At 42.3% G+C, this 20,644-nt stretch overlaps 1 protein-coding gene across 45 annotated transcripts in view; it reads right to left on the bottom strand.

Annotated features, from left to right (window-relative positions):
• ADGRL3 (adhesion G protein-coupled receptor L3) overlaps positions 1-20,644 on the bottom strand; it is a 487,487-nt gene that overhangs the window by 428,816 nt on the left and 38,027 nt on the right. For 2 of the 45 annotated variants that reach the window (XM_086888926.1, XM_086888908.1), the window contains exon 1: positions 1,367-1,639. The exons of 42 other annotated variants lie outside the window; for them this stretch is intronic. The gene's annotated coding sequence lies outside the window, so the exon portion shown is untranslated. Of the gene's footprint in view, positions 1-1,366; positions 1,640-20,644 lie in introns of those variants that run through there. One more of the 45 variants, XM_086888909.1, reaches the window with a different exon arrangement.

Raw genomic sequence — 20,644 nt, forward strand, 5'->3', positions numbered from 1 at the left:
AACACTAATAGAGGGGTGCCTTTCCTTCCTGAATGAAACAAGTTCACAAAGACCACCAGTAATGCTAAGAAAAAGGACTTTCTAAGAGCAAATAAGCAGAAAAACGGGAAACCTCAAGCCACACCTACACTATGGTGAAGTTTCTCGGCTGTGGCTGAGGCACAGAAGGCACATATAAATCCAGTGTAAAAGCAGATGTAGGAAAGCAAAACGAGGACCAAAGTTCACATGAACAAGCTGCAAAAGTGGAAAAGTCAATCTGGTACTTCTTAACTCTGTTGATATCTAGATGCAAGGCAGGTAACAGGGAAAATAAGTATTGATTTGGGCAAGTAAAGTGCAAAATACAAGACTGAAAGGAATTTTCCTGAATAATATGAAAACTCACGGCCTGAAATAACCAAAATGCATCAGATACCGGAGACCTGGAAATCTCAGAGTTTGAGTTTGGAGGGGCTGTTCAGGGGAAGAGAGGAGGATACCTGGTTTCACCCAGCACACTACAGGCAAATTAATCTGGATACACTGCACAGAGGCTTCCAAAAATAAGAGCAAGGCACTCAGTTCTTACCTCCTCAAAAAGAGAAGAAGGTAAAAATGCCTCCCTGACATGCAAGAAGTCCTCTGAGAGCTGGAAGAGGCAGGCACCATATGAGGAGATATCAGTGAGACTCAGAGCTGAGGGAAATCATAGAGGAAAATAACCATTTAAGAGCAGCTGCTTCTAAGACAGAGCGTCAGCTCCTCCCTTCCTGGAGGACTTTGCCACATCTGTGTACAGCAGCAACAGCTGCTGCCTTTCTCAGGGAAAAGGGATGCTGGAGTGCAGGAAACCCAGAGAATGTACTACCAACAGCTCCTTGCCACCCTGCCCCATGTTCAACCATTTCTCCAGCAGCTCTCAGCTTGCTGGAATTGAAAGCATAGCTGTTACATCACACTGTAACTGAACAGATATGGATTTTTACACAGTCTTCTTTATATATCTTTAAAGAGTGTATTTCTGGAATGCTTATGGCATATCCATTCTAGTAATGAGACTGGAAGATAAGCCACTTGCTCCCTCACTCATAGTAAGTTTAATTCATGGGAAAGTTGTTGCAACTTGATACATTGCCAGTCTTAGACAATAAGTCTTTGTAGCCCCAGACCCTGCCAAGGACCAAGAGCTGCTCAGAACGTCGCAGCAGGGGCCCTTATAGGGTGAAGGGCAAATCCTATTTAGCTGACCTGCAGGCACAGCCCTGATGGACAGGTAGGTTTACCAAAGGGAAACCAAACTTTGGGGTACAGGTTCAGGAGGAGCTTCCCGTTGGGCACAGTTAAGTGTTGAAGGGATGGGAGAGGCTGCAGCCCCCATGCCTACCTGCCTCTCCCCCTCCTGGGGTGGCACAGCTGCAGGGGTTCCTGGCATTCAGGTCATCATTTCCCAGCAGTTTCCAGGCTAATGAGTCTTAAACAAAAGATTCAGCTTCCCAAAGGCTGGTGGATAAAATGGAGCCATCAGCAGCCTAAATACTCACCAGGCTCCTTTTATAGTCAGCAGAGATTGAGTAAATATAGTCAGGGGAATTCAGGGAGTGATTCATCTTGACCCAGACAGAAGTGTCCAAAAGCATGTACAAAAAGCAAAGTGCGTGCCAGGAGGGCAGGCCAGCAGAAATTATGCTTGTCCTCACAGCCTCTGCGTAACTTGTGTAGCTATTGCATAAATATGTAATTATGTTTCTTCTCGACTTCTGTTTAATTCTGCAAGGAGGGCCCCAGCAGCTAAACTGAGTGAAACAGATGAAGGGGATCACACCTCACCCCTTCAGGTCCAGGCTGCATTCCTGACTTTGAAAAGGGAGATGGAACACACCTCAGCATGCAGACTCTGCAGACAGCGTACACACAAGGCTCTGCCCTGCTGACAGAGCTCTGAAACTGCACCAGGGTGCTGGGTAAGGTCTAGGAAGCTATGGCACAGACAGGCATCGCTTCAGTTTTTTAGGAAGATCATAGTAACCTATGAAAAAAAAACAAGAGTGGGAAATCATAGAATCCTTAAGGATGGAAAAGCTCTGTAAAATGCATAGAATACAACCATTAACCCAGAACCAACACTAAACCTCGTCCCTAAGTGCCAAGCAGTTTTTAAACTCTTTACAATGATGTAGATTACACTGCTTCCCTGGGCAGCCCATTCCAATGACTGACCACCCTTGCAGCAAACAAATTTTTCCTAAATGTGCAATTTAAACCTCCTCTGGCCATTTCCTCTTGTCCTGTCACATTTTACCTGAGAGAAAAGACAGACCCCTACCTTTATACAATCGCCTTTCAGGTAATTTTAGAGAGCAATAAGATCCCCCTTGGTCTCCTCCAGACTAAACACTCCCAGTTCCCTCAGCTGCTCCTCATTAGACTCATGCTCCAGACCCTTTCCCAGTTCCAATGCCCTTCTCTGAACATGCTCCAGCACCTCAGTGTCTTTCTTACAGGGAAGGGCCAGAACTGGACACAGCACTCAAGCTGCAACCTCACCAGTGCTGAGTACAGAGGGACCATCCCTGTCCTGCTCCTGCTGGCCACACTTCTGCTACCCAGGCCAGGATGCCATTGGCCTTCTTGGCCACCTGGGCACAGCTGGCTCATGGTCAGCTGCTGCCCCACAGCATCCCAGGTTCTTTTCTCCCAGGCAGCTTTCCAGCCACTCAAATTATGCAAAGGAACTTTCCCCATCAGAATCTATTGTTTTTATTTTATTTTTTTTATTTAATATCTTTCCTTATTGAGCATATCTAGCTCTAGTGCAAGACACATTTAGATCACATGAAGAGTGTAGCCCATCTCACTTTACAATGTGCCTTGGGTATTCTGGGGGAGACAAGGGGGGATTTTTTATGTAGGTTCACAAATGCTGCCTGCTAGAAGAGCCCTTTGCCTCTCTCCACTGGTGAAGCCCAGCATCAACTTCACCCAAGAAGAGCCATCACTCACACCACCTCTCCAACTCTCCTCCAGGTAAGTATCAGGGGAAAAAAGGGGCTTTTCCAGCCTCACTGTATGAACACACAGAGAACAGCAAAACACTCTAAAAGTTAAGACAGGGCAGAGAAATGAGTAAGTGGTGGAGCAGCCAGGGAGTGACTAAGAACTGCTTTACAAATAATCAGGCTGAATCTGCTGGACAGGGAGGCTGGGGCCCAGGCCACCTGAAAGTCATCAAAACCTTGCCCTTTTGAGATGCTTCAGCTATGCAAAGGCGTAGGCTGAGCATCCTCTGCAGAGATTGAAGCAGGGAGGTGTAGAAACAGAAGGAATAAGGCTGGGAGCCAAATTGGGGCGTAGGGGGTGTGGAAGGAGGGAGGGTAAGGCACTTTGCTACATGTCAAGTTAGGAATGTAGCTCACAAGGCCTGTTGTTCGAATTCAGAGTTGCACAAGAGCTTAGGAAGCTCAGATCAACACCATCTCCAAAAAAAGGCCAACAAAACATGCAATATTTAAGTAACTGCCAGTTGTGTTGTCACAGAATGCCCTGCTAGCAGCTCTTCAAGGAGAAAAGAAAACACAGTCACTTCACCAAAGGTGAGGACAGTTGAGGACAAAACACCCAAACTGAAAACCACCAAAGAAACAGGAAAAAAGTAAAGAAAAAGAAATAGACAAAAAAGTACTTGACCATAAATATGGAGTGGCCACAGCACGGTTGAGGTGAGCAACAGTGGAGATTGTGCAGATCAAAGCTCAGCTTCAAGTTGGAAAAGCAATGCCCCCATCTCCAAGGGATGGAAGAGATGGCAGGGTACAAGGAGCTCCTGTTGCTGGACTAATATTTGAAAACAAATTATGCTATTTGAAAATACAAGCTCTGTATGCTTCACCAAGAACAACACCAGCTACAAATACAATTTAAATGCTTTTCTTCTCCCTATTTTTTATTACCCAGTGTATGCAGGAAAAGGAGTGAGGCCAGCTGGACAGGACAAGGAACCTGTGTCCAGACAGTGTATTCATGCTCACAGAGAAAATCTTCAGCAAACCTTTCCAGACCCTGTCTTACAATCAGCTAACACCAGTCTTTGGTAACATTTGGTCACTTCCACATAGTTCTCAGGCTCACTTAAAAAAACCAAACTAAACAAAAAAGGCAATAAAGTTGAATTATTTTTTTTCTACCCATCTCCCATTAAAGATCTAAATTACTTCCTCTAACAGACAGAACTGCTTCCACACAACCAATAGTGGGTTTCAGTCGCATGTGGTACTACCTGTGTAGGCGAGAAGAGCTCAGCAAAAGGTGGCAACGTCATGCACAGCCTGTCTGATGCATGGAAAGCTATACATCCCTGAAAAGCCGTAAGGCGGCTTCCCTTTGCTCGGCTGAATCAGCACGCAAATTTCACTTAGATGAACGAGGCAACGGCACAGGCAGGGCGTATCACTTCAGATTTCGGGACAGAATGACACCTGGAGAAAGCCATCCTGGATTAGTGTGCTGCCGGGCAGATTGCAGCACGGATACCTTGCACGATGGGACGCTGATATCTGCATACTGCACGGCAAGCCAGCTAGCACCCTGTTTGCACAGGAGATGGAAGGAGTCATCCTGCCTCACTCTGAAAATTACATTCCTCATCCTAACTAAAGAGAAAGAATGTAGCCTCACACCAATATTATTATTAGGTTCTTGGACACACGCACTTGAAAAAACAAAACTTGCACTAAAAGATACACATTCACTGTGCTGATCACTCATTTGCAATCCTGCTTCCATACCAGGAATAACCACTTCGTGCTTGCTGGGCTCTGTTATCTCCACAGCTATACACATATGTGCTAAAACACCTGCAAAGGCACGCCAGGTGAGCATCACAAATCCTCCTGTCAAATTAATGGAATAGGAAAGAGGTATCTGAGAAACAAAACATATTTAAAAGGCACCAAAAATTGGGCAGAACTGAAATGCCTGGTCATATCAAAAACCTAACTTCCCAAATGGCCAGGTTCATTCCAAAACAGACACTGAGAAACCCAATCGCTGCCTTTGGCACAGGGATGTGTCAAAAAGCAAAAGACAGCTACATTGTTCTTCACATGCAAGAAGCTCTATTTATTATTTTATTATTATTTTAATGCAGAAACAGTTGTCCCAGTGCTTATTATTTGGCTGAATGAGCTGAAGTGAGACTCCCCAGGCAGCTGCTGACATAATGAATGATTGTGCGGTGAAGCCCAGAATGTGAATGATGAAGAATTTTGAAAGGCTCTGGAATTTGTGAATAACAAAAGTAGCTACAGTCCCCAAAATCTCACCATTTGTTCTCAGCAACAAAGGAGGACTCAAAAGCCTTTGTTTAACAAAATGATTCAAAAACAGGATACGAAAGGAATTAGGGGTTATCTCTACTGGCATAATACAGCAAGCAAATTGTGTCCCCAAGTAGGAAGAGTTATGAATGCGTTCTGTCGAACATATTGTTAACTGAATTACTACGGTACTGTTTCTTTTATCCCTTTTCCAGTACTGTTACCATGTTTCCTGTGTCAGTAATTCTCAAGGTCTTAGAGCCTTTCAACCCAGACTCTGTAAAAGGGGAGCTGCTTATTCCACAGGAGACTTTGGTCCTCCAATGTGAAAAGGGGAAGCATCTGACCATACAACCCCATTCCTCTCAGGGTTTGCATCATGATGCCTCGGCATATCTCTTCACTGGTATTAAAAATACTGTACTTCATCAGTATCAAAAATAAGCACAGTTACAGTTATCTTAAATAAATATTCAATTTGAATTAAAAAAAAAAAGAAAAAAAAACAAGCATCACAACTTTATTATTGGTCTCCAGTATGGGACAAGAGCTTCATGGTGCAAAGCACTGAACGGGCATTGGAAAAAGACAGCCATGCTCCAAAGCAGGTTCCTTTTCCCTAAAGGGGGAACAAGCATTCCAGTTTTGGAACACTTACTGTGGGGATTACATATGAGCTCAGTGAAAGACAATTGAACCTGATGAAGATTCATGCCACACTGACAAGTGCTATCCAAACAAATATAAATTCAATTAAAAGACTCTGTTGTGTGAGCAATAAACTGAGAAGTGTTCTGGATCAAGGAGTGGAAAGCCAGCTCACCCGTGAAGGTTGTCAGGCATGAGAAATTAAGACAGCAGACACAAGCAATGATGATGCTGAAACCAAAGGTGGGCACCATAAATCAAAAATACTGCACTCCTGGGCAAGGGGAGGAGGGACCAACACCCACCGAGGGACAGATCCAGCTCTGCTCCCTCCTTCTCATGTTTGGAATCATCAGCTGAGGGGCTGGCAAGGCTTTAACCTCCTGCAGGCTCCACTGCCCGCTGGATGAGCCCTGCAAAAACCCTGGCCATGACACACACTTACAGGGACAACATCAAGGACTCCTGCACAGGATGATTACACTGGTCAACTTTCCTTGTATTTAGGCATTCATTTTATCAAACCATGCACTTCCTACTGCAGCAGCAGAAGTCAATAGTACCTGTGGTGTCTCCTTTGGCAATCGCTATAATGCTGTAGCTGCAAGCAGCGCAATAAAACCTGCTTGTGCTACCCTGACTGCCTCCAGTCGATGTGAATTTGGCAATCCTTTCAAAGGAACCAGCCTTTCACCTTGGCATGCTACTCAGACCTGGAAGAAAAAGTCGCCCTGACATTAATTTTTACAGGTACCTCATCAGCTCATCCTGTCTCTCCAAGGAAACACTGATTAAACAACAATAAAAATGCAGCAGAAACCTGTGGCTAAAGAGCATCTTCCGTTCCTGGCCTCCTTCAGTCCCCTGGGCAGTACTCGGTGAACAAGACAGATTCATCAGCATATCTTTCTAAAGACTTTAGTGTACCTTTGCTGACACTGGGTGCTAAGTATTATTGCTGAAAATTATTTTTTTTTAATGAATGGCCAAATCAGTACTAAATATTCCAATTCCAGGAGCTGCATTTAAAAGAAAAAAATATTAAACCACGTGATTCATGGTAAAAAAGATAACAAGATATGACAGCCACATTGAGAAGTTGCCTAGAGAACATAAGGTGAAGAAAATCCGCTATCAAATTGTCATGCCCAACATGAAATAAAGCCTCTACAAAACAATGCAGGGCTGAAGAGGCTGGAGATCTATGTTTTCTGGGTAGTGACGTCTCCTGAAATACGGTTTAACACCTGTTATTAATCCTGCTGCCTTGGCACATTTACACCATTACTTCTTCCGTCTCAGCTACAAATTCAAAGGATCACGCCTGAGCCTGACATTAACCCATGGAAGCACCACAGTCAGACTTAACCCACCCTGCGTGCTCCAAGGGAAGCCTGCTACCTAATTCCATTCTGTTTAAGAAAACTCCTAATTCCAGTCCCAGACCTATCATCCCTCCACTTTAGCGTTTTGCCTTCACCAATGGTAATTTATGGACAAAGATATATGGCGCAGCAGTGACTGTATTTTAGCTGCTCATTTCCGTTCTCTCAATGTATTCAGCCTCCAAAATGGCAGTGGAGAAACAAAGTTTTCACTATTCGCTTTCTAAAATTGCCAGAACAGTAAATGAGCACACCAGAAATACTGAAAATACAAGAATCTGACAGAAAGTAAACCACTAAAACATGGGAGAAGATGCCCCCAAACAGAGCCAGTCCTCCCAGCTCAAAATTCGGATTTTTTGCACTGGGCATCACTTGCTCCATACCACCCTCTTAAGCCCTTTCCATCTACCAAAATTCTGCAGAGATTCCAATGTGCTGAACCCAAAACACCTCTCCACTTGGTTCTGCCACATTGAAAACAGAGACCCTAACAGGTCATCCAACAAGAGTGTCACAAACTTCAAACCATGACTGTCTTCAAGCCCTGACATCCTCCAAAGAAATATAGGAAGAAAGCAGTGGAGCCACACGCTCTTGGGAAGTGTGTCTGTTCTTACCATGTCAGCACCTTCAGCATCCCATCTTGCATAGTGACACCAACAATACCTGTCCCAAAGAGCATCCCACCAACCAGACACAGAGGAAGGTAACAGAGCCAGCAGCCGCTTGTGGAAAAATCAAGCAGAGCTGGCTGCTGGTGACAGAAGTGCATCCTTGGGCAGGAATGCTCATGTGCCCCTTTTCCCAGCATCACCCTGCCAACATCCAAAAACTGGGTTTAGCCCCCGAATTTTTCAGCTGCTTCTGATCTCAGTGAACATTAATGTGTGCACAATAGGCTTAGCCCCTATGTCCCCACTGCTGTGCCCTGTGAATGACCTTTATTGGCAAAGGACACAATGGGAGACAAGGGCCAATTCAGAGCCGCTCCTGCCGACCATGTCACTTCTTATTTACTCCTGCCAAAGCACAAGCACCACTTGTCTGAGGACAAAAAAAAGGAAAAAAAAAAACAAACTCAAAAAACTTATGAGTTTACTTTGTTGGAGCTCCATAGGAAGATGTGAAAGATTTGGGCAAAATGAAGCTCCAGTTGATCTTGGTACTGCAGTGCACAAGTAGTACCCACAGGGTAGAGGGGGAAAGAGATGCTCAGCATGAAGGAATACCTTGGCATATGATTTTACTTCTGCGAGATACCTAAGGATCATATTTTTACCTTATGCAATAGGAGTCTATTAAATTTTGTGTTGTAAATTTCAACTCTCCCAGTAGTCTTCAGGGGTACTAAAAAAAGGAAAATCTCACAATTTTCTACTCTCTCTTCTCAAATTTTACAACAAAATAAAAAAACAACAACAAAATGAGCTCTGCTTCCTGATGGAAACAGTAGTCTCTACTGCACTTCTTTGTGTTGCAAGTCCTATTCCCCAAGCCCCCTGGTCCTTTCTAGCTCTATTCCCCTGGCATCTCTAGACACTTCCCCTCTCCTCCATCCATATTTCATCTAGAAGATATTCCACTCAATTTAAGAAAGATGGAGAGTCGCCTAAGTGGGGGCTGTGCATAATTCAACTTCAGTACTCTGTGACTGCATATCCTTTAGAACAGCCATAGGCTAAATGAGTAAGAAGGAGAAATTTTCCCTCTGGGAGACACAGCACCTCTCCCATGGCCCAATCACCATTTTATTACGCCAGTTGCACAACGCATTTTGAAGTTTGGAGCACGCTCTGAAAAACTGCAACATTTGTTCACACATAAAACTTTTGCAGAAGTAATACAATACTAAACGAGCTATTATTTCTTCAAGTGGGCTGTTTTTCTTTTCTGCTGATGATTTTTATGCTCATGGTGCACATTAAAGGTAGCCTCACCAGACAGGTATAGCGCATTAGAATGGAAATGTCAATATGGTGAAACAGTATTTGTCACGTTAAACAACATTATTGTGTGTATTTATACTCCAGGAGGCAATGACCACAAGATGCAATGCAAGAGCAACTTTATCTGCCCATTAATAAAAACTTGTACTTCTAGCAAGTCAGGTGTCATGGCAATGCACTGCATAAAACCTATTACTGGCAACAGGAATGGTCATTTATAAAAATGTTATATTTAGAACTATGTGTTATAGTTACACAGCAGGTCAAGAAGATAAATTCTGGAAATAATTTTGCCTTAAAAAGTCAATGTTTAAAGTTGCTCATTTTGTACAAATACATTGCTTAGTGCTTCTTAACATTTTCAAGATTCTTATCATAATGACACCTCAGCTATGCGCATTTGGGACTCTAGAACTTCAAAATGATCAAGTGAACATTCCTTCCCTGCATGTCATCTTAAGCACCCACCAAAGAGGTCAGCCTGAAGCCCACAGGGGTGTCAGCCCATGCATAGCTCCAAGGCAAAAAGCATTTAGATAAATTGCCCTGCACAGCACAATCATTATTTCACTTGTATCTCGCCTAAATATCTGCATTTCTAGACTATTTTCTCTCTGTATAAAAAATACTCCTGCTTAAGATATTAAAAAGCAGACTTAGTTATCTGAGCTTAAAATTTAGGGAATTACAATTATGTTCAACAGACAAAAACTTCCTTCAAACCACAGGCTACAGTAATCGAGTTTAAATGAAAAATGCCACAACCCTTCTTCTCTCCAAAGCAGGAAAGGGTTTATTTAAGCCACTACCAGTACCCACAAGCTCTACCACCACTAGGACGGGAAAACAATTCAGTGCTATTTCCCAGGTCCTTGCTCAGTGCCAAGGCCATCGCTTGGAGGTGGCACAGCAGCAATGACTTTAAAATCTTGTTCCTTTGATCCTCCTTTACCAAGAGTGCTCATCAACACTGGCCCAGGGAACAAGCTTTCTCTGCCCTTCACCTCCTCCCTACCCTCCTGGATCCTGGGAGAGAGTTTTGTGCATGCCCTAAATATCAGCAAAGCTGTTTGCCCAGCAAAGGGAGGAGGTTATCAAGAAGCTTCTCTGGGAGGTTCTGCTCAACAGTTCAGTGTGATTCAGATCATAGCATTTCCCTCCAATACCTTCGTAATTTCAACCTTTTCTCAGGGACTCTGAGGGCTGCTGAAATCTTAATGACCTATTCATCTTGTCCACACATAGGAACAAAAATATCTAAAGGAAAAGATAAAATCATTTTACTGCAAGGCTGTGTGAAGAGATCCAAATAGGATCTCTATTCTACAAGGAGATTTGAGTCCTGCTTAAGTGGCTTTTCACTTACTTTCATGAGCAATGCAAACAAAAAAACCATCCCGCTACTAGGAAATCCCCATCTTACATTTTATTTTTGTATTGGTAAAAGAATGTAATTTTTTAAAAAAAATCAAAATCATCAGATCCATGTTCTGTAAGCAGAACATTTAATTAGGAGATAAAATTCTACAAGAACTTTTTCACACAAAGACAGCTATGACTAGGTGTCTTGAAGGGGAGAGGCTCAGGGATACGAGCATCACTTTCAGGCACCAGCAAAAAGCTTCCTAGAGAGCCAAGGGGACTGAGCCATTGACAAGAAGGTGACAGCATTATTAAGAGTTTTATTAGCCCTTGAGGAAGGGCAGACCAAGAGACTCTTTTACCTTCATGATTTTCTCATGATACCCCAAGCCTTGGGAGGGGAACAAGCCCTCAATTTCTGCTCACCCAGCTCAAGTAATTATCCTGTAAATTGTGGAGGGCTCATCTGTCACTTAGCAAGCACACTTTGTCCCACCAGCACCACATTACACTGATGTTACAACCACAGAGACAATTTCCATGGCTCAGGGAGACCACAGCCAAATGGGAAGGGAGCCAGGGCACCTACATGGCTCCAGGTATCACCTTGCCCCAGCTCCACACCTGTAAGACAACAGAATGCGAAGAATTCCCTGTCAAAAATTCGTCAGGTGATCAGCTATGACAGCCAAGAGGGTCAAAATATACAAGCAGACAATAAAAGGCTCCTCCTATATCCAGGGATGCTCAAATTTCTATTTCAGAGTAATACTACTTTCTCATCACTTGCAAGTTATTCTGTTGACATTTCATGAGCAATGTCAGGCCATTTAGAAATATGAATTAAACATGGGAGAAAAATTAATAAATAATTATTATTACAAATTATAAATAATCAGACATTTTGACAGCTTTCATACAACTGCTACTAAATGAGAACAAACCCATTCCTAAAAATTAGCCAAGACACAGACAAGCAATGAGCAGCTGTTCATGTTTCCATTTTGAGCAATGAACAAGTTTTAACAGGGTTTGCCTGACAGAACCATCATCATCTACTATGTGCAAGTGAAGCAGCTTCAAACCTGATACATGCCAAAATTCAGATGCCCAGCTCTCTTCACAGTAAACTAGACAGTAATAAGAATAGTACCAACTGATCCTCAAATTCCTCACAAAAGAGGACTGTATTTAAAATGAAGAGCTGTATTACTTCTTAGTAAGGAAAACTACAAGTTGAATTGCATCGCTTATGCACCAAGAGAGCTGGATAAATGCAAAATATATGAAAATATTGCACTTCATTTGATAGTAGAGACAAATAAGAAATGCTTACCTGCACAGCAAGCATCTTTTTACAGATTGCTTTAGCACCATCCTGATGATGCATCACACGTAAGTTTAGAAAACTACAGACCTAAGCAAAGATTTACTGTATCAGCACTTGGGGAGTAGAGTGCCATCAGAGTTGAACAGCAGAAATGAAAAGCCACTTTGGTGCTCGCATCTCTGTCTCCAAACGGAGCAGGAAGCACAACTGGAGATCTGCCAAGGCCACCAACTCCTCCGTGCACCCAGACAAATGACAACCAGAAGAATGTTTGGAAAGGTCAAAAGCAACCTCACTCAGTAAAGCTCTCGCTTTACTACAGGCAAGGTACCAGTACATCAAAACTATCAGATTGATTCAAAATTCTCCAAATTCTCGCTGCTTTAGAAAGCTGGCCGATACTTTCTGAAACAAGATACTGAGCTCAGCTAAAACCACACCTATTCCAGCTCAGGAAAAATCTTGGGTCCATGCTCAGATGGAGAGCTTTACAGTAGGAAAGTAAGAATTGAAGCCAGCTCCCGAGGGACACGTTATCCTTGGCTCCCAGGGCAAAAGAGATGACGTGAATTCATCACCCACCTTAGCAATAAACACAATAACCACCCTCGGGAATTCACACCAGCTTGGGATCAATTCACACTGGAACAGGCATCCACTCTGTTTTCTAAATCCTGCATGTAATTTAGCCTCTGCCAATATGGCTTCATTTTCATATTAAACTCAACGGCATTTTGCTACTTAAAAACACATTTATACTATCAATTGATATTTCATAGAAAATCAAGATTGATACCACCAGACAGTCTGGAATATAAACCACAAGTGCTATAAAAACCACTCATCGAACAATTACTTGAGACTGAGGAACAGTTAGGAGAGAAATCAGGAATCTCAGTGCAGCAGCAAACAGCCTCTTTGCAGAGATGTTTGCAGCATCCCACAGCGAAACATCAAGCCAGCAAATCCTTCCTAAACTAATCATGGCTGTTTCCAACTTCAGAGCCCCCTTCTTTGGGGCTGGCAAGACTTCTTCCCCAAACTTCAAAGCTGCAAGACCTCAAAGATGCTTTACTGAGTTTATACTGGCCCACAGACCTGATGTATGGGGTTGATACTGGCCAGCAGCCCATGGATTCTCACACCTGGCCAACAGACTCCTGCAAAAGCTAGGCTTTGCTCCAGAAGCTGCAATCTTTACAACCATTTCAAAGTAAGTATTTAAGTCTCTGAAAGTTTTCCCCTTTGAAGAAACCTCGTGCAGGGGCTTGGAGATGTCTGGAGGATCTCTGTAAATAAAGCTGGTGAGAGGGGGGATAAGTGTGTATGTTTGTTTAGGAGGGTTATGTTACATCTTCTACACCACCCTGTATTTTAAGGCAGGAAAATCTGCTCAGAAATGCTTTCAGAAAGAAGCAAAAAAAAGATTTTTGAGTGGAGAAGAGCTAAATTTAGCGGGTGAATCCCTCAGCTTTTCTACAGCATCCCAAAGCATGCTAGCTGGCAGCAGTATTCCAAAAACAAACCCTTAATTCCAATAAGTTAAGGTCTAACGATTGTTTAAATACTCCTAGAACCAAAAGAGGCTCCCTGGGTTGAATTTTTTTTCATTTTTTATTTCAGCTTGTTCCAGCATTTATTATTATAGATTACTTTTAATCGCAAACCACCAGGAAACTTCAGACCCCTCTGGATACACCACATGAAGCCAAGAGCAGTATCTCATCTATACACCTCTATCCCAGGAAAGCAATGCTGCAGAAATATTTTTACAGGCACTCAGAACCTAGTAAGTTTTAAACTGTTGCCACACTGAAGCTGTGATTCCAGGTACAAATCCAAGGTAGGAACATGCCTAGGTTTAACCCTGGCTTAAGCTAGCCCAGTGAACTCCAGTGGAAGATTAATGGAAATGGAAAATGATGGTCATGCTCTGTACCACTACTTACTTACACCAAGTACTCAGCCATATTTTTTTGACTGCTCTAACATTAAAGGCAGATTCTCAAAAGACTCATCTCCCATCCAGCTTATCTTTAATGGTTTTTCTGGCTGGATCCCATCAGCAGCAATGGAAGCTGGCAGAAAGCAGACAGCAAAGGACAGATGAGGATTGTTTTAGGGAAGAGTTATTTTCACCCAGTGGAACTCTTCAGCAGACAACATTCCTGCTATGAGGCACTGTCCTGCCTTTTGAAAGTTCATCCAGCATTTCTCCAAGAAAACCTTTCTAAAACCCATTGCTATGAAATTTACTGCTGCTTCTGCCCCAAATGTATGGGTTTTTGTTAACAAAAGATTTAAAAAAAAAAAAATAAAAAACATCCAACCAAACAAACAAAAACCAAAACCACACCACAAACCAAAAATATCTTTAAAATGGGATGGAAAAAAATGCATGTCACGATTGCAGCTTCACCTGAAACTGAAATTAAAGATTTTTCTGCATGCAAGGCTTTACAGACATGTACCTTGACATGGACAGTCAGCAGTAGCCAAGCTGGAGGTGGGCTTAGCCCTTCCCAGCAAGCAGGATGCAACCAGCCCCACAGAAGAGCCTTGGATCCCTCTGAGTGTGAATTTATTTTGAAAGTCAGATAAGAATTGATCTGCTTGCTTGCCTATGGAGTGATAATACATACTGTATTAACTGCAGAATGCTTTTCTTCTCCTCAGTCTTTGTAATTAAGATTTCTACATCACTTTAGGGAATCACAGCTTCTTGTGTGTTGCCTTACTTTCAGAAACATTAAGGGCCTCCATGGTTTCTTCTATGAAACAGAAAAGGCAGTGAAAAATGATCCTGGGCCAAAGGAAGTGGACTTTAAATTGTACATAGGAAACCTGCAATCATTTCAGATTATCAGCAGCGCCTAAGCAACTTAGAAAAACAAATTCCCACAGCTTCCACTGGTGGGTCTGCTGCTAAAATTGCTAAATATGATTTTCATAAGCCCTTCATTGACATAAGCACACAAATCCCACTGACTTATAAAGTGCCCTAAGTGCTACCAGAAAGAATTTTAAAAGGTGTTTAGGCTCCTGTTTCATCCTGAAATCAACAAGAATTAGCCACAGACCTTCAAAAATACTCCCCAAGGGCAATGAAGAATTAAACTTTTATGCTATTTAAATAAGATTTTTTTTTTAACTTCATGACTTACTGGTCATTTCAGTTCCTATTCTGTAATGGGTGAGAAAGGAAAAAAGAAGAGATGAAAAAATAATAATAACACAAAAAAAAAACCCCAAACAGGAAAACCCCACATTTTCTCTTTTTCTAGCAACACTTTTCTTTGCATTAATGATTTTGAGAAACCTAATGGAAGCGCAAAACTCAGAAGCAGAAAGTAAAAGGAAATCAGTAGAACACTTTAAAAAGCTCACTAAGACACTGAGGAAAATATCTAAATTTATAATTTCTGGTAACTTTTTCACAGCATATTCTGGGGTTTCCTCACTCAACACAGAAACCAGCAACTCAAGTACTCCCATTGAAACATCTTTCATAGAAGGAAATACTGATTTCAGAAGAGGTTGGGGGTTTTTTTTAAGATACAAAGAAAGATACCTATACAAGAATTTGCCATAACAGGTAGTGTTTAAAATGGGGGCTATTGTCTTTGACTAAGAGGATTTAAATACCTAGCTGGGCAGGTATTTATGGCAACCTAAGTGGTTCAGTTTGTGATTCTACAGGGTGGGATGGAAATCAGCATATGACATCTATGGAGTGTTTCCCAACTTTCAGGACTGTCTGTAAACCCTGCACAACAAGTGGCTGCAGCAACAAATGAGTATCTCAGTAACTCCTAAGATAAAGTCTCTCAGCTCCTGGAGAACTGGTTGGGTGATTGTGATGCAAATCATTACCGACTGCAGCAGTAAATAGGGTGGGGAAGGGGTAGGCAGTGAGGGATTTGTCTGTCTCTGAAACAGGACACATTCCTGGCTAAATGTTTGTGCCCTGTGGATATGCAGGGAGATGAATGCAAGGAGATGAATGAAGTCAACAGCCCAGAAAAGCTCAGCTGGCTCAGACCGGCACCCAGGAGCATCACCCTTGAGTAAACTTGGGAATGGCATAGCCAGATCTGTGCGCATCCTCCTTAGGCTCAGTGCAGCGGGGAAGATGGAAAACTACCTCCTCCAAGGAATGACTAGGGATTTTCAAGTCTAACATTTAGAAATGCAGTGATATCAGTAGCAAAAGCATGAAATAGTTTACTGAACCAGTTATAAACTTCTCTCCTCAGAAAGCATAAAATAGGAAGATTTTCCATAAATATTCTGTGTAAAAAAAAACAACAACCGAAGCTATTTTGGAGAAAATGAAAACTGCGTTTTACTGCCAACATTTCTGATTAAACAATTTACTCAAAAAGCCTATTTTATGATGAAACAAAACTTAAAAACACTGACATTATTGCAAAACATATGTCTTCTGCAAAGATATTAAAAGCTAGGTAGTAAACTTGCGCTCCGTTTTATTCCTTTTAAGGTTAAACAACCTTTTTCTTTTAAGAGTAAATTGAGACTCCAAGGCCAAAATTACTACTTTTAGAATGCAAGAGTAGAGTAGTTTCAGATCACAGTCCCTGTACCAATTTGTTCAGAATATTCCTTTTGATTCTAAACACACTGCTTTCAAAACTACCAACACAGAATATTTTTATGTATTTATGCTCCATACTCTGCAAGATCAGAACTCATGCAGGAGGACCAGTTTGGGAAGAGAGAAAAGGCTTTGTGTTTTGATGTGTTAAAGTGAAAAGGAGGAGAATTTGCCTCAGTCAGGATTTGTTGCAGGAGCCCTGCTCCCAGTTAGCAAGGGATATTGCTTTATTTCTTGCTTCCCTTCCACCACATGAAGCTGATCTTTAAGAGGGCATGTACAGATAAGCTAAGGGAGAGTGGCTTGAAGCTGAAAGAATGTAGATTTAGATTAAATATTAGGAAAAGATTCTTTACTGTGAGGGTAGGAGGCAGTGGCACAGGTTACCTAGAGAAGTGGTAGATGTCCATCCCTGGAGGTGTTCAAGACCAGGTTGGATGGGGCTCTGGTTAACTTGTTCTACTGGAAGCTGTCTCTGCCCATGGCAGAGAGTGGAACCAGATGATCTTTACTGTCCCTTCTAAGCCAAACCATTCTATGATTCTGTGCTATTCAACTTTGCTTGCTTCTTGTGTGTACACACTCTCGGTATATTTTTTTCTTTACAAGACAAGTGACTTTCTCCCTATTTCCTCTCTGCTTTAAGACATTTTCCTGAATGAAAACAGTAAACTTCAAACAACTGGACCACCACCCAAAAGACCCTGTGGATTAATTACAAGATGGCAACCAAGCCATCCATTTGCCAATATCTATATGCAAAACACCCAAGTGCGAGGTGTACAAAATTTTGGGGCCAAGAGCTCCACATCAGCTTCTCTGCTGGTCCATGCAAAGCACTGCTGGTGTACAGAATGCAATGACTTTCCACCACACAACAAGTGAGCCTCCGGGCAGGTAAATATGGCTAGCCCAAATGGATTAATGGTTAATGCCTGACTTTTCACCCAGGACCATGTAAATGCAGGGAAAGCCCTGTTCTGTGCTTGTCAGCTGGGAGGGAACAGGAAAGATGAGTAAATTTTTGGCAAGGAGGGATCAGTCCCACAACTGTTCGAGGAGGTCTCCAAGGCATTGCCCCCACTGCAGGCCAGTGAAAGCACATTTAGAGAGCCAATGCCCTACTAAAGCCACCTGTGGTGCCAGCCTGGCTGGAGGACACCAGGTATTCCTCCCTGCAGAGGAACTCCCCATCTGTGCATTCCTGCTCCTGTGCACGCTCTCTGGAAAGGCAACCCCAGCTCCTGGCCACACCAGCAAGCAGGCAACTCAGCAGCACTCACCTCTCACAAACAAAGAAATCTGATCATCCTCGGTAATTTCCTTAGGATAGATTGCAGCAGAAGCCTAGAGCAAAATTAACTGGATGTTCTGTCAAAGCCATTAGACCAGGACTGAACTTAAAGAAAATTATGTTCACTGATGCCTTCATATTTACTTTAGAATGCAGTCATTTTGACGGGTTCATGAGGTAGAAGATCTCATTTTATGAAGGTCTTAAGGGACAAAAGGACCAGAAATATAACATGCTGCTGTCTCAGTCAGCAAAATGATCACAAAATTACTTTACAACTGACTTTCAAAACTACAAATCCAGTTATTCTGAGTAATTTCAGCCTTTTATAAAAGATACATGGTGCTTCAGGTTGACCAAAAAAGCAACAAACTCAATAAGTATGATTGGGACAATTTTCCTTCCTTGTAAAATGATGTTTCTGCACATAACCACCTTCATCTCCTTCAGTTCAAGAGCAACTTAAGGAGCACAGCCTGTCCACCAGACAACAGATCACGGACTTCATTTGCAATCGAGCCACCAATTACCCCAAAACCTTGTTAAGATTCACTGGGTACCAACCTAGGGTCTCCTTCACCTCTTTACTAATAGTTTCTATCCAGAATGAGCAAAACACCTTCATTTCCAAAACTTTTAATTCCTCGTGTGTAATTACTTGCCTGCTTGGTATCAAAGGTCCGCACCAGCCTCTTTTCTACGGCAATATCCGGACCAGTGAGCAGCAAAAGTGATTTTCTGTGCTCTTCTGTCAAAGAACCCTGCCAGTAATGCCAGGATGGAGCTTTGGAAAGGTTCCTCCTCCCCGTGGCACCAATGCTACCCCAAGAGGTGGCCAAACACACAAACAGGGGTTTACAGAAAGCTCGTAGGAGGAACTGCCTTGGATATCACCTCTCCTCTGCAAGTTCAGTACAGTATGATTAGAAAATAATTTCCTGGCTGCAATTACTTCATTCCCCAGCCCTGAAATTACCACAGAGCTCCAAGTCTTGTTTGTATGCAGGAGGTGTGCTTAGGGAACAACAGAAACAGTGCTGCTTCGTGTTGAGATTTTCCACACTGACTTTACTCCTGCAGAAAAACTTGCTGTGAGCACAGCTGGGTGCATCCAGCAGCAATGGTAAAAAGGACAGGGTTGGGTTTTTTTTAAAAATACTTTTTTCCTATTTCAACTCACAATATTTAAAAGGCGAGGCCCTTAAAATAATAATAACTGAAAAAAACAGAAGTCCACTTTTTTCCTTCATTTAAATTAATTTCTTAATTTCTGTCTCCATCATCACATTTTAATTTCATTTTCTACTCTGCTTTTTGTGCAGCCATTTTAAATAAATCCTTTGCTCTAATTTAAAATACAAAAAATAAATACTAAATAAACAAATAAATACAACAACAAAGCCCCAGGAATTTAAAGAAAGGGAAATTGAGGAATTTAAATAATTTTATCCCCACTGTGCTAGCTAGAATAAGGAAAACACAGCTAATGCAATAAAAGAAACACAGCCCAACTGCTGACTGCAATTAATGCATATCATCTCTAAGAGACACTTTTTTGGTCTGTCCACAATATTTTCCCTGAAGCCCTTTCAAGGGAAATCCTCCAGCATTACAAGCTGAAGATTCACCTCAGGAGCGTAAGGAGGGGGCTGGAGTGGCATTGCCTGGGGTCACCAGTGGCTTTCAGGGAAAGCCAAAGCCACCACACAACCAAGGCCAGGAAGAACTAAGGTGGTGGAGAAGCCAAAGATCCCTGACCTGGCTGGGGCACAGACAGCAGAGATGCTGCTGGTTGATGTCTGAGGCAAGAAGGAGCTACTTGTGCAGGCCCCAGCAAGCCCAGGAATTTAAATCCCTTCCTGGGAATCCATGTCACATGTGCCTGGTGCTGCCATGACATCAAGGACAACCTGATGTCAACAGGGATGAAATAAGTAGGCAAAACACATCTTGTAAAATTATCAAAGTACATCTGACATCTGAAGCACATAATGTTACAGTAACTGCAACATCTGTATAACCTGTCAAAAGCAATAGAAATAAATGAATGTTGCTATTATTAATGCTGAAGTTGTCTTTCAACCCATTAAAATCACCATAGCCTCAGACCCAGGGAGGAGAAAGGTGGTGTATGACATCTGTGCTGATTACATGAGGAATCTGGTCAAGATGGTAGATACAGCCTTTCAAGCAGGCAGAGGGCTGTGAAAAAGCTATTATACCTGGACAAAAGACAGGGGGAGGAATGGATAGGATAGGATATAGGACAGGATAGTATAAAGGACAGGATAGGATACAGGACAGGATAGGATACAGGACAGGATAGGATAGAGAGGAAGGGATTATTGATTCTACATTTCCACTTTGAGCAAAACTAAATCACCCCCCCTCACATAAAAAAAACAACTCAGAAATCAGGTTTTTTTTAAAAAAATAAGTAAGTATGAATGTGACTCACTAGAAAGCCATGATCTAGCAAAAAATAAATAATAAAAAGGAAACTCAAAGCAAAATCTTGTGGTCAGATCAGAATACCTAGCTCTGTTGTAATTAAGATTTATTTTAATGGATAAATGTTGGTTTTGGCATCCTGTCTCCCGCCTTGAAGCACATACTTCAAATTTATGACTAATATTTGCATTTGAAATTGCCCAGAAAGTGATACCATCTTAAGTTAGTGCCTTGGGACCTGTAAATCAAATAGCTAAACCTGGGGTTCCTACAGGAAGGACCGTGTCCCTGGAAGAGAGAACTGTGTCCTGCTCTT

This window comes from Cyanistes caeruleus, chromosome 5 (assembly GCF_971803275.1).
Source record: "Cyanistes caeruleus chromosome 5, bCyaCae1.hap1.1, whole genome shotgun sequence".
Taxonomy (NCBI): Eukaryota; Metazoa; Chordata; class Aves; order Passeriformes; family Paridae; genus Cyanistes; species Cyanistes caeruleus.